We start from the raw sequence: 12,007 nt of genomic DNA, 5'->3' as shown, positions 1-12,007 counted from the left end.
TGGAGCCCACAACCCGGGCATGTGCCCTTGACCAGAATTGAACCCGGGACCCTTCAGTCTGCAGGCCGATGGTCTATTCACTGAGCCAAACCAGCTAGGGCAGGTTGATCTCTTCCCACCCACCCTCTCCCACCTTCCCTCTGAGCATTTTTTTTTTTTTTAAATAGGGCCTTCCTGTAAAACAGGGGTCCTCAAACTACAGCCCGCGGGCCACATGAGGCCCGCCGAGGACATTTATCTGGCCTGCCGGGTGCTGCTGCCTGTCCTGCTTAGCAGCTGACCCATCCCGGGCCCGCAGTGCACATAGGAATTTGTTCATAGTTTTTTTTTAAACTATAGTCCGGCCCTCCAACGATCTGAGGGACAGTGAACTGGCCCCCTGTTTAAAAAGTTTGAGGACCCCTGCTAAAAGCTAGAAGACCTGCTGGAAAAATTCAAAAAGAGCTGTAAGCACTTGAGCATTTTTCTAAAATATATTTTTATTGATTTCAGAGAGGAAGGGAGAAGGAGAGATAGAAACATCAATGATGAGAGAGAATCATTGGTTGGCTGCCTCCTGCACACCCCACACTGGGAATTGAGCCTGAAACCTGGGCATATTGCCTTACCAGGAATCAAACCCTTGACCTCCTGGCTTCTAGGTCGACCTTCAACCACTGAGCCATGCCAGCCAGGCCAGTATTTTGTTTTTTTCATAAATTTACTAAAATTTCTCTAATATGGTAAGTTTTCTCCATCTTGTCTAAAGGGATTTTCCATCTAATGACTTTTCATTTGAGTTTTACTCTATTGAATTCCTTTAGGATTGGATTTTGTTCATAGCAATAATCTTATATTTTCCTAATGCTTTTTTTTTTTTTAAATTACCTATCCATTGCACTTTGAAGTTATTTATTACATGTTCTTACAAGCTGGTATCTTTTTATTTATTTATTTATTTATTTATTTATTTATTTATTTATTTAAAATTTATTGATTTTACAGAGAGGAAGGGAGAGGGATAGAGAGTTAGAAATATCGATCAGCTGCCTCCTGAACACCCCCTATTGGGGATGTGCCCACAACCAAGGTACATGCCCTTGACCGGAATCAAACCTGGAACCCTTCAGTCCGCAGGCCGACGCTCTATCCACTGAGCCAAACCAGCTAGGGCTTCCTAATGCTTTTGAAATAGGAATTTTTAGGGGTGAAATACGCAGGTTTAGGGAATTTTAAAAATTAAGGTGGTCCATGGAAAAAGCACAGGGCTACAGAGCTACAAAAGTTATACTATCTAATAAAAGAGTAATATGCAAATTAACCATCACTCTGCTACACCCACAAGCCACGCCCACTAGCCAATCAGGAGCAAGTATGCAAATTAACCCCAACCAAGATGGCTGCGGCCACAGAGAGAGCAGGAGGGAGGCTTGGGTTTCCATGGTGATGGAGGAAGCCAAGCTTTCCACACACCCTGGCCAGCCCAGGCCTCCACTCAAGGCTACAAAGTTTCAATTATAGAAGTTAAATAAATCCCAACAGAAATGGCTGCTGCCACGGAGGTAGCAGAAGGCTTGGCTCTGCTCCAGGCTACAAAGTTTCAATTGTAGAAGATAAATAAACCCCAGATACCAGGGCCTCCGCTTGGGTTGCCAGGGGGCGTGGCCAGCCTGCAAACCACCACAGGCCCCTCGCCCAGGCCACCCCAGCCCCAAGGGAACCCCCACCCTGATCCAGGACACCCTTCAGGGCAAACTAGCCGGCCCAACTTGTGCACCAGGCCTCTATCCTATCTAATAAAAGAGTAATATGCAGATTGACCATCACTCCAACACACAAGATGGCTGCCCCCATGTGGTCAAAAATCCTGCCCCCATGTGGACTCAAGATGGCCACCACAAGTTGGCCAGCAGGGGAGAGCAGTTGGGAGGGACCAGGCCTGCAAGGGAGGGCAGTTGTGGGTGATCAGGCCAGCAGGGGAGGGCAGTTAGGGGTGACCAGGCTGGCAGAGGAGGGAAGTTGGGGGCAAACAGGCTGGCAGGGGAGCAGTTAGACATCAATCAGGCTGGTAGGGGAGTGGTTAGGTGGTGATCAGGCTGGCAGGCAGAAGCGGTTAGGGCGCTGAAACCGGTTTGGCTCAGTGGATAGAGCGTCGGCCTGCGGACTGAAGGGTCCCAGGTTCGATTCCGGTCAAGGGCATGTACCTTGGTTGCGGGCACATCCCCAGTGGGAGGTGTGCAGGAGGCAGCTGATCGATGTTTCTCTCTCATCGATGTTTCTAGCTCTCTATCCCTCTCCCTTCCTCTCTGTAAAATATCAATAAAAATATATTAAAAAAAAAAAAAAGAAGCAGTTAGGGCAATCAGGAAGGCAGGCAGGTGAGCAGTTGGGAGTCAGCAGTCCTGGATTGTGAGAGGATGCAGGCTGGGCTGAGGGACACACATGCCTGTGCATGAATTTCGTGCACCGGGCCTCTAGTATTTCCATAAGACAAGGGAGCTGGGAGAGGCAACAGTTACATTTCCATAAGATAAGGGAACTGAGAGTAGCAAAAGGTCTATATTTACAAAATAAAGAAGAAGGAAGAAAGCCGGAAGGGAATAGGAGAACAATGAGGGAGGAGGGCCTCACCATCCCATATAAAGTTTGGCCTTTGAGCTCAGGAGTTGCTATAGTGACCAAATCAAAGGGGAATAGTGACCAATCAGAGGGGATATCGAGGCACAAAAAACTGCAGCCTTTATAAACCGTGGACAGAGGAACTCAGTGGGACTCTTTCCCCTTCCCCACATGGGAGTCTGTGCTGTTAGATTCTTTCCCCCTCCTCACCTGGGAGTCTGTACTTGTTCATCAATAAATTCCCACCTTTACTATACCACCTTTCATCCATGGTTTCATTCTTCAAACTCGGATGGACAAAGAGCCCAGGGAAGCCATCCTGCCCAGGGGAACACCGCGTGTTCCAATCCAAAAATTCCGTATAACTTTTTTCAAATTTCACATTGAGGTCCAGAAAAAGAATAAAGATAAAACTAGATTTATTTTTGCAATTCATCCCAGACATTTCAAGTAAAAAACATTTTTAAATTACTCATTTCTATTTTCCTTTTTCAAAAAACACTTTTTTTTTTTTAGGTAGTGGAAGGGAGGGGTAGAAACAGAGAAACATCGATGTGAGAGAGATACATTGATTGGTTGCCTCTCCCATGGGCCCAACCAGGGCTGGGGATTGAGGTACATGCCCTTGACCAGATTGAACCCATGACCCTTCAAGTCCCAGGGCTGACGCTCTAATTGAAACGGGAATTTTTAAGGGTGAAAAAGACAGGTTCAGGAAGTTTTAGAAATTAAGAAGGCCGTGGAAAAAGCACAGGGCTGCAGAGCAGCACAAGGTATATTTCCATAGAATAGGGGAGCTGGGAACAGCAAAAGGTCTATATTTACAAAATAAAGAGAAGGAAGCCCTACATCCAGAAGGAGAAGAAACCCCAGAGGGAATAGGAAAACAATAAAGAAGGAGGGGAGGAAATGTGAGGTTCCACCTTTGAGCCCAGGAATTACTATAGTAACCAGTCTAAGGGGAATAGTGACCAATCAGAGGGGATATCAAGGCACTAGGATCTGCAGCCTTTATAAGCTGTAGGAAAAAGGAACTCAGTGGGATTCTTTCCCTCTCCCCATGTGGGAGTCTGTACTTGTTCTTCAATAAATTTCCACCTTTGCTATACCACCTTCTGTCCGTGTATTCATTCTTCCACTCTGTTGGACAAAGAGCCCGGGAACCAGTCTGCCCAGGGGAATACCGTGTGTTCCAGTCCAAAAATTCCGTTTCATGATCACTGAACCAAACTGGCCAGGGCTCAAAAACAATTTTAAAAAAAGATTGTCAAAGTTTTGAAGGGTTGATGAGTTAAAGCAGGGGCTGGAACTCTAGGATTCCAGTAGAATTAGGACAACCTAAATTTCCTTTGTGGACAAGCATTTAGAATTGGGAGTGCTTGAAATATCAGAAGACGGAGAGAGTTACAGAAGAGATCTTCACCACATGCCTGTAAACTATTATTCTACTCTGTACAAATTTTAAAATGTGGCCTGTGGTTGGTGTGAGGCTTAAATCAACAAATAAAGCTTTTAGAAGAGCACAGCAGGTGCTGGTTTTCATTAATTTTTTTTTAATTGCTGACAGTATGGCTGTAATTCTTTATTTTATTTTTAAATATATTTTATTAATTTTTTTACAGAGAGACAGGGAGAGGGAGAGAGAGTTATAAACATCGATGAGAGAGAAACATCAATCAGCGGCTTCCTGCACACCCCCTACTGGGGATGTGCCCTTGACCTGAATCCAACCTGGGACCCTTGAGTCCACAGGCTGATGCTCTATCCACTGAGCCAAACCGGTTAGGGCTGGCTGTCATTCTTTAGAGGGCACTGTAATGGTCCCTGCAGATAGCAGACATAATTCCTGTCCTTAAAGGGTTCATTTTGAAAAAAGAAAAAAAAAAAAGTTCATTTTGGTTAGCGTGATGACTAGCAAGTTACTTGGAGTGCTTAGTAAAGGCTGAGATAGGGGTCAGTCCTAACTGCTGTTGAAAACACATACCCTAGACTGGTGGTTTTTCAACTTTTTGGTCTCAGGACCTTTACACACTCTTAAAAATTACTGAGGGGCTTCCACGAGCTTTTGTTTATATGGGTTAGTTGTATTTATTGACATTTATCCCCTTAGAAATTAAACCTAAGGCAAATGACATTTAAAAACAATTCGCTATTATAACATATAGTTATTATGAAAAACATTTTTCCAAAATAGAGTGGCATTGTTTTACACTTTTGCAAATTTCTTCAATGTGTGGCTTATTAGATGGCTGAATTCTCACATTTGCTTCCTTATTGTTTTGGTTTAAAAAGATCAAGAAAATTTGACCTTATACATATGTAATGGCAAAAGAACTGAAGATTCTCTGAGAAGTCTTGGGGACCTCTCAGGGGATCCTCTGGCCACACTTTGGGAACTGCTGACTTAGGGCCAGAAATGTTTCTTGGAGGCGGCAGCTTGAGTCCTGAAGTGCACCAGCTAGTGAGGGTGGAGGTGGCTCATGACGGGACTTTTGTGCCGAGCCAGCACGGATTCTTGGGCAAGAGGCTTTACTCCAACGTCCTCGACCATTCTTTTCTTTTTTCTTCTCTACCATTCTTGAACACATACACAAAAGGTAAAAAGTACCCGGGGGAGCAAATTTGCCCATCAATATTACATTAACTATGAAGCCTTATTGCTTACTACAACCGAGAAAAAAAGACCATCCCTTAGCCTCTCCCCTTCCGGTTGCCCGCGAGGTGAAAGCAAGAAGCCCGCGGGCGGTACGCGGTCGTTTAAAAGCCTAGGAACCGGGCGGAGGCGCGTCGGAGCGTGGCCGCCCGGGGCCCGCAGAGGCGCGGCGCGGCGCGGCGCGGGAGGGCCCACGGTGCGCAGGCGCGGCGGCGGCTCCGGCCGCGGCCCCGGAACGGTAAACAGAGGGGTCACGTGACGCAGGCTCACTTTTACCCCCGCGCCGCCGCCGCACGCCGATGGCTGTGGGGTCTCGCACCCCGTACAGTCCCCACGAGGCGAGCGACCCTCGGGTTCTGGCCGGCGGCGGCTGCAACGAGGACTAGGAGGGCGGCGCAGAAGCCAGGAAGGTGTCGTCAGCAGCAGCCGCCCGACCCCGTGAGGAAAAGAGGCTGTGGCAGCGACGCCGACGTCCTGCGCGTACCCCCTCTCCGCGGCACCCACCGGGCCCCCTCCTCCTCCTCCTCCTCCTCCTCCTCCTCGGCGGCGGCGGCCACCATCTTCCTCTTGCTGCCAGTGGTAGCGCTCGTCGGCGGAGCTGGGTGAGTTGCGGCTCTGGCCGCGGCCAGCGAGACGGGCAACCTTCCCCTCCCCCATCCCCTTCCACACGCACGACGCCTCGGCTGCTCTCCCCGCCCCTCCCACGGCGGACACTCCGCGCCGTTCTCCGGCGCGGCGGGGAAATCTCTCTGGCCTCTTGCGTAACGTCCTCGGCCTATCCGGGCCGCGCCTCCGCCGCCCGGGACCGTTTGGACCGCGGGCTGGGGAGGGAGGGAGCCGCGGTGGCGAGGTCGCCGGGCGGAGGGTCGGGACTGCGGTCTCTCCCCGGTTCCGGCTCCTGCTCCCGCTCCCGGGGCTTCGGGGGTGAGTGTGCCCCGTCGCTGCCGCGCGGGCGCGCAGGCCTGGAGGCACGGCGGGCCTGGCTGGGAAGGCCCGGCCTGCAGGCCCCGACCCTGCCCACTCTGGCCTCTTCCCTCCAAGCGAGCCCGGCATTGAGCTTTGGGCCGGGGAGCCGGGACTGGCCTTGGCTGCGAGGCCGAGTCCGGTCCCCGCGTTTGGAGATGGGGGAGTTGGCGCTCCATCCATCCTTTTCCTGCCGCGCGCTTTTGTGCTCGGGAGCCAAACTGTCGACGCCTTTTGCTTAGGTTGAAAGGAGAAGCCTAGGATCTGGCCTTCCGATGATACGTGTAATTGACGGAACCACTTGTCGCTGTGTGCGTGTTAATGGAGCTAAATAACTAATCACCTGACACGGGGTGGGGGCGGGGACGAGAAGAAAGGGAGAGAATGTTGGAGCGGCGCACAGTCCCGGCCCCTGCCGTGTATTGCCTGGCCCGAGGAGCTTTTCCTGTCTTCGGGTGGGAAATGCCATTTCCTAGACTCTTATGATTCGAGGTTATTTGAGTGTGATTTTTGGGTGCTATTCAGGAATCATTCGCAGAATATGATCATGGCTATGGATAGTCATTAATGTAAGTAGCACCAAAGCTTTAATATCTGCTCAGCCCTAATTAATCTTCATCACATGTAGAGATGCTTAATTTACAAGGAAGCATAGGTAATTGAACCTTCCCCAGAGAAATTTACCACCTTGTTTTTAAGCTAAAAAAATGATACAGCAAACTACTGGGGAATACTTAAGTACTACGTTCTATTTGGGGTTGGAGCTTGCCTTCCTTTTCCCAAACTGGTTGTTTGAGATCTTCCAAAAAATGACGCCTCCATTACTCATTCATTTCCTACCATTTTTTGATATTTGACTGAGGTGTTTGGGATTGTGAAAATGTTTGAATGTGTGTTTGTGATAGAAAAGAGACATGAGTCAAAGAGCCAGGAGACCTTTGTAGTAGTATTGTATTTTTGAACTTGTATCTTCATTCCAGAGCACAAAAGGTGTTGTATAAAGATTGTTATTTAGAATAGTAATTTTTAACATTCATTGCCACTTAGACCTTCTCTTAATTTACTGTTTTTCTCAGTTCTTTTGTTTACTTGGCCATATATTAATTTCCCTCCACCATCATCACTATTACTGTTTTTAACTGCATACTCCATTTCCCCAAGATAGTAACAATTTAAAGGGGGACTTGAGTTATTATTGCTCTGTTTAAACCACACACAGTTCAGTGGATTCCTTAGCAGCAGAAAGTTGGCCATTTTTTAAGGATGCAGAATTACAATCTTAGATTTTGAGCTTTATTTGATAGCTGTGATAAGCGCCAGTTTTCCCATTCCTTGCATGCTTTATAGGTCCATTTATTGAAGAGCACGAACATGTAATTTATTATACTGCTATTACATCCTTATGGAGGATAGTGAACTTTATTTATCACACTGAATTAATTATGCATTCCATGCTGTTTGGATAGACCTCAGCTAACTTTAGATGATCCTGTAGTATACTCAACGGGTTGCATATTCAGATACCTCAAATCTAAGAGAAGTGGTTCCTGTAAATGTAGGTGAAAAATAGTTTTAGGCAAATTCAAATTTCAGGATAGAAAAATAGAAAGGAATTTGTATGTTAATTACTTATAACCATACTATTAAAATTTAAATTGTACTTAATGTTGGAATCAGCTAGGAAAGGTTAATTTTGCTTACGTAATAGCTTATTAAAGCAATTGATTAAAGTTGGAAGGGAGCAAGTGATGATTTGGATTAGTGCAAAATTATCTTTAAGAGTTTAGATTTTTACATTGTGTGGATTATACATGGAAAAACTGGTAAGTGTAAATTATGTATGCAGTTCTGTTTTGGGGGCACTAAAATATAGATAATGGTTATCTTCCTTAACATGGTAATATGGCGTTTGCCTTTTTGGTACATTTTGCTTTTTAAAATTTTAAAAATTTTTTATTGATTTCAGAGAGGAAGGGAGAGGGAGACGTAGAATCACCAATGATGAGAGAGAATCATTGATTGGCTGCTTCCTGCACACCCCACTCTGGGGATGGAGCCTGCAAACTGGGCATGTGCCCCAACCAGGATTTGAACCATGACCTCCTAGTTCATAAGATTGACTTTCAACCACTGAGCCATGCTAGCCAAGTGGTACATTTTGCTTTTTTAAGTGTGCTGTTTTGTCTTCAGAAAGATTTCACGTGAAATTCTTTTTACTTAAGGTTTGGAGATAACTTTTCTTTATTTTGGGGATAATAAGTTTTATTGATTGCCCAGAGTATGGACTGGACAATTCTATGCATTGTGCATTTAACTTAGACTAACTTTAGGTTTGTGGATTACCCATAACTACTTCACCACACACTGTCAGGGAATTCAGGGTTCTTGAAGTCCTGTTTTCTTTTTTAAAAAAATATATTTTTATTGATTTCAGAGAGGAAGGGAGAAGAAGAAAAAGGTAGAAACATCAATCAATGATCAGCTACCGTCCGTTGTATGCCCCCCACTAGGATTGAGCCCACAACCTGGGCATACTAGTATGCCCTGACTGGAATTGAACTGTGTGTAACCTGGTTCATCTAAAAGGGTAATATGCTAATTAGACTGGGAGACCTTCCAGACGTTCTTCTGGACAAAGCCATGGTGGTGGGGCGAGGTAGAGGTGGTTAGAGGCCAAGAGGGGACAGCAGTTGTGGGTGATCAGGCTGGTGGGGGGCAGGGCCGTTGGGGGTAAGTAGACCTGCAGGGGGGCCAGTTAGGGGCGAGCAGGCCATCAGTGGGGGTCTGTTGGAGGTGATCAGGACTGCGGGGGGTGGGGGGGCAGTTTGGAGTGAGCTGGCCAGCAGGGGAGGCAGTTGAGGGCGAGCACACTGGCACGGGGGGGGGGGGCAGTTGGGGGTGAGCAGGCTGGCAGGCAGAGTGGTTAGGGGCAATCAGGCAGGCAGGCAGGCGAGCGGTTAGGAGCCAGCAGTCCCGGATTGCGAGAGGGATGTCCAACGGATTGCGAGAGGGATGTCCAACGGCCGGTTTAGGCCCGATCCCTGTAAACCGGCAGTAGGACATCCTTCGAGGGGTCCCATATTGGAGAGGGTGCAGGCTGGCTGAGGGATCACCCCCCCCCCCCCCATGCATGAATTTTGTGCACCGGGCCTCTAGCAGGTAGATAACCACTGAGCCAACCACGGCCAAGTGCTGTTTTCTAAATATTTTCATGCATCTGCACTTCAAGAATTCTGACATTTGGTTGCTAGATTTCTTTCCTTGGGCTCTATTTCTGTTTTATTTCTTGGAGCACCCTCTGAGGATCCTGGAGTATCTTTTCAAAAGCATAGACATTTTATATTTTAACTATAAAACTGACTTGGCAAATGGTTACACATTTATGATACTGGTGCATTTTTGAGAGCAGAAATATATTCTTTTTTAATTGTTGCCCTGTGACGGAAAGATATTGAGAGTATTGAATTGATTCAAAATATTTGAGCTCCAGGTGCTGTTTGTACTCTCAAGGAACATATTCTAGATCGAGAAAAAAAAAAGATTTAGAGAAATGAGGTGTTAAATCACATTAATAGTTAAAAGCTATTGTATGAGAGATTGCCCAGAGTATGGACTGGACAGCCCACAACCCGGGCATGTGCCCTTGACTGGAATCGAACCTGGGACCCTTCAGTTCACAGGCCGATGCTCTATCCACTGAGCTAAACCAGCTAGGGCTGTTTATGATCATTTGTATAATGAAGAGGGGATGAAAACAAATAGTTAAGGAAAAACTTCAAACTGTTACACAAAAGTTTTAATATCTTAGCACAAATCTAACTTTATTAGACAGTTTTGCATGACAGTAGATTGTACAGAAAGGCAAAACTTTAGAGACTTTTTAAAAAATATTTATTGGTTTCAGGGAGGAAGGAAGAGAGAGAGATAGAAACATCAGTGATGAGAATCATTGATCAGCTGCCTCCTGCACAACCCCCACTGGGGGGGGCGGTCAATCCTACAAACTGGGCATGTGCCCTGACCAGGAATTAAACTAACCTCCTGGTTCATAGGTCGACACTCAACCTTTGAGCCATGCCAGCTGGCTAGAGTTTTAATTCATTCATTATTTGTGTGAGCTGGCCACATGAAGACATTCTAAAATTGTAGGCTGAAAATAAATGGCAAAGTTTGTAGTTGATAATTTGTAAAATGTTTATACACATAGAGGATAGCCATTTTATTTTTTATGTGTAGGGAGAGGGGCTAAGTGCATATTTCCTAATTCACTTTGGGACAAGGGTACATAACTTTGTTTCCAGTATTTTTATTTATTGATTGATTTCAGAGAGGAAAGGAGAGGGAGAGAGATAGAAACATCAATGATGAGAGGGAATCATTGATTGGCTGCCTCCTATATGCCCTCTACTGGGGATTGAGCCCACAACCCGGGCATGTGCCCTTTACTGGAATCGAACCTGGGACCCTTCAGTTCACAGGCTGATGCTCTATCCACTGAGCCAAACCAGCTAGGGCTGTTTCCAGTATTTTTTTAAGGTTTCATTAATGGTGTACTAGTATTAACATAAAAATATGTTAAGCAAGCGGAGTGCATAAAGTACAGTAGTTTAAAAGTATAGACTTGGGAATCAGACTGCCCGGGTTCCGATTTGGGTATACTGGGTACGTGACCTTAAGCAAATTATGTAATGATTGGGTCTCATTTTGTTTATCTGTAAAATAGAAAATACTTGCACTTACCTCACAGTGTTGTTGTGAGGAACTAATGAGATAATGCAGGGGTGGGCAAACTTTTTGACTCGAGGGCCACAATGGGTTCTTAAACTGGACCAGAGGGCCAGAACAAAAGCATGGATGGAGTGTTTGTGTGAACTAATATAAATTCAAAGTCAAGGAGCGGAGGGGAGAGCAAGAGAACCGGATAGAACAGCCGGATCCGGCCCGCGGGCCGTAGTTTGCCCAAGGCTGAGATAATGCATAGGGCCTGGCACATTGTACATGCTAAATACATCTTAGTTTGAACTCTTATTACTTAGGTCATAGTTTTAGTGGTGAGTTGCTTCCACTGTTTTCCTGGTTAATCCAAACTGTTAATGCTTCCCATAATATCAATAGGATATGGTTGTAAACTTATTTTTTTAAAGTATGTTTTTACTGATTTTAGAGAAAGGAAGGGAGAGGAAGAGAAGGGTAGAAACATCAATGATGAGAGAGAATCATTGATCAGCTGCCTCCTGCACACCACCCTACTGTGGATTGAGCCGGCAACCCTGCCATGTGCTCAGACCAGGCATATGCTCTCACCCGGAATTAACCATGATCTCCTGGTTCATGGGTCCACGCTCAAGCTCAACCACTGAGCCACACCGGCCAGGATGGTTGTGAACTTTGAAGTTAAGTCTTAGTAGTGTTCAACTTGCACTTGATAGTTCTTTTTCTGGGTTCTTGGGTCTGCTTTGGTCTTAGAAGTCATATACCTTGGATTTTTATATATATTTTTTTCCTGATAAGTAAAGAAAAGAAGTTGTGATTCTGGCTTTTTCTTATGAAGTCTTGTTAATAGATTCTAACCAATGAAACTGGACCATAATTTAAGATGGGCGTGCAGAGCAGGTGATTAGGTTGTATCAGTGTGTGGAATTGTGTCATATCACATGGTGTAACTACTTAGTGATTTTCCTTGACTCTACATTGGAAGGGTAACCTATTATTCCCTTTTAATGTTACCATATCATGGTGATTAAGAACTGACTTTTGTGTCAGTGAATTTGAGTCCCAGCTCTGTCACTTACT

The 12,007-nt window shown here is 45.8% G+C and overlaps 1 protein-coding gene across 6 annotated transcripts in view; it reads left to right on the top strand.

The window, feature by feature from the left end:
• Nucleotides 1-5,415: 5,415 nt before the first annotated feature.
• The window catches only part of PHF3 (PHD finger protein 3), a 90,651-nt gene continuing 84,059 nt past the window's right edge, over nt 5,416-12,007 (top strand). The window contains exon 1 of one of the 6 annotated variants that reach the window (XM_080665677.1): nt 5,416-5,853. The gene's annotated coding sequence lies outside the window, so the exon portion shown is untranslated. Of the gene's footprint in view, nt 5,854-6,029; nt 6,176-12,007 lie in introns of those variants that run through there. The other 5 variants (XM_080665681.1, XM_080665683.1, XM_080665682.1 and 2 more) reach the window with 5 other exon arrangements.

This window comes from Plecotus auritus, assembly GCF_963455305.1.
Source record: "Plecotus auritus genome assembly, chromosome: 4".
NCBI classification, from domain to species: domain Eukaryota; kingdom Metazoa; phylum Chordata; class Mammalia; order Chiroptera; family Vespertilionidae; genus Plecotus; species Plecotus auritus.
This window is presented reverse-complemented; position numbering and strand designations above follow the sequence as displayed.